General features: G+C 38.5%; 1 long non-coding RNA gene across 1 annotated transcript in view; it reads left to right on the top strand.

The window, feature by feature from the left end:
- The window catches only part of LOC143998263 (uncharacterized), a 20345-nt gene extending 19975 nt beyond the window's left edge, over window positions 1–370 (top strand). Inside the window, exon 2 of the long non-coding RNA XR_013277811.1 lies at window positions 175–370. This is a non-coding gene — a long non-coding RNA (uncharacterized LOC143998263). The remainder of the gene's footprint in view (window positions 1–174) is intronic.
- The last annotated feature ends 1371 nt before the right edge of the window (window positions 371–1741 follow it).

The raw sequence follows: 1741 nt of genomic DNA, 5'->3' as shown, positions 1-1741 counted from the left end.
GTCTCAATGGACTGGAAAGTAACCACAATAACAAACGCCAGTGTCTGGAGCTCTAACACATGCCATAGTCCACAGGCTTGTAAAACAGAATATTTTACATTTTCAGAATAAATAAAAGTTTGTGTTTGACATATACTGATCTGACACCCTCCTTTATTGTTAAATGTCTTGAAGGGACCCCATACCCATCAAGGAGCTGCCGGTGACTGCACATGTATTTTCTCCTATCAAGCTTACCACCCTCCTGCATATGTCTTCTATGGATTTTAAATAACTATTTGTCTGCCAGTGGAGTGCTGACTCACCTGCTAATATAATGAGCAATTTGTGTTGTTAAAAACAAAATAAAGACAATCCGACTAATCCAAAACTTGTATATTTAACTTATAATTCACCAGTCAATTTGTAAACTTGCCATGCATTGTGTCTTAATATCATCAATGTTTGTCTATTTTTCCAAAAATCTGTGGCTGATTGTTTTAAGGCATGTTAAAAATAGGAGTGTGACTTTGTGGGTGTGCCTACGATTGGAATTTGGCCTTTTGGGTGTGGCTAAACTTGGACATGGTCAGTAGGGCATCTTCAGAATTCATTTTGAAAATGTGGTAACTTTACCTTAAAGTGCACCTGTGCCAATACTATATCATTCAAAAATATAGATACAGGCATACCCCACTTTTAAGAACACAATGGGGTTTATTTACTAAATCTGGAAAGTGCAAAATCAGGCTCAATCCTGCATAGAAACCAAAGCGATTCTAACCCCAGCTTGTTCAATTAAGCTTTTGTAATAAAACCCGGAAGCCCATTGGTTTCTATGCAGAAGTGAGCCAGATTTTTCACTTTCCAGCTTTAATAAATAAACCCCATTGTGTACTTAAAAGTGGTGTATGCCTGTATGCTGAATAAGCTGTAAATGAGCTTTGAAGCAAGCCTTTACTCACTTCTCTAGCCACTTTTATAATGTGAAGTTATTCATTTTCAAAGGGTTTTAGTCTGCCAAGATTGGTTCTCACAGAAGTAAAGCTGTGATTTCATTGCTTATAATGTTACATAGTTACATAGTAGGTGAGGTTGAAAAAAGACACAAGTCCATCAAGTCCAACCTATGTGCATGATTATATGTCAGTATTACATTGTATATCCCTGTATATTGCAGCCGTTCAGGTGTCTATCTAATAGTTTTTTTGAAACTATTGATACTTCCCTCTGAGACCACCACCTGTGGAAGGAATTTCCTACATCCCTGCCACTCTTACAATAAAGAACCCTCTACGTAGTTTAAGGTTAAACCTCTTTTCTTCTAATTCTAATGAGTGGCCACATGTCTTGTTAAACTCCCTTTCGCATTTTATCCCTATTGTGGATCACCAGTACGGCATTTATATTGAAATCATATCCCCTCTCAAGCGTCTCTTCTCCAGAAAGATTAAGTTCAGTGCTCGCAACTGTTCCTCATAACTAATATCCTCCAGATCATTTATTAGCTTAGTTGCCCTTCTTTTTACTAGCTCCATTTCCAGTACATCCTTCCTGAGCACTGGTGCCCAAAACTGGACAGCATACTCTAGGTGCAACCGGACCAGTCTTGTAGAGCGGGAGAATTATCGTTTTATCTCTAGAGTTGATCCTCTTTTTAATGCATGGCAATATTCTGTTTGCTTTGTTAGCAGCAGCTTGGCATTGCATGCCATTCCTGATCCTATCATCTACTAGGACCCCGGGTCCTTTTCCATCTTAG

The sequence above is a fragment of the Lithobates pipiens genome, unplaced genomic scaffold (assembly GCF_037356315.1).
Source record: "Lithobates pipiens isolate NorthernLeopardFrog02 unplaced genomic scaffold, aLitPip1_a1.2 Scaffold_19, whole genome shotgun sequence".
Taxonomy (NCBI): domain Eukaryota; kingdom Metazoa; phylum Chordata; class Amphibia; order Anura; family Ranidae; genus Lithobates; species Lithobates pipiens.
This window is presented reverse-complemented; position numbering and strand designations above follow the sequence as displayed.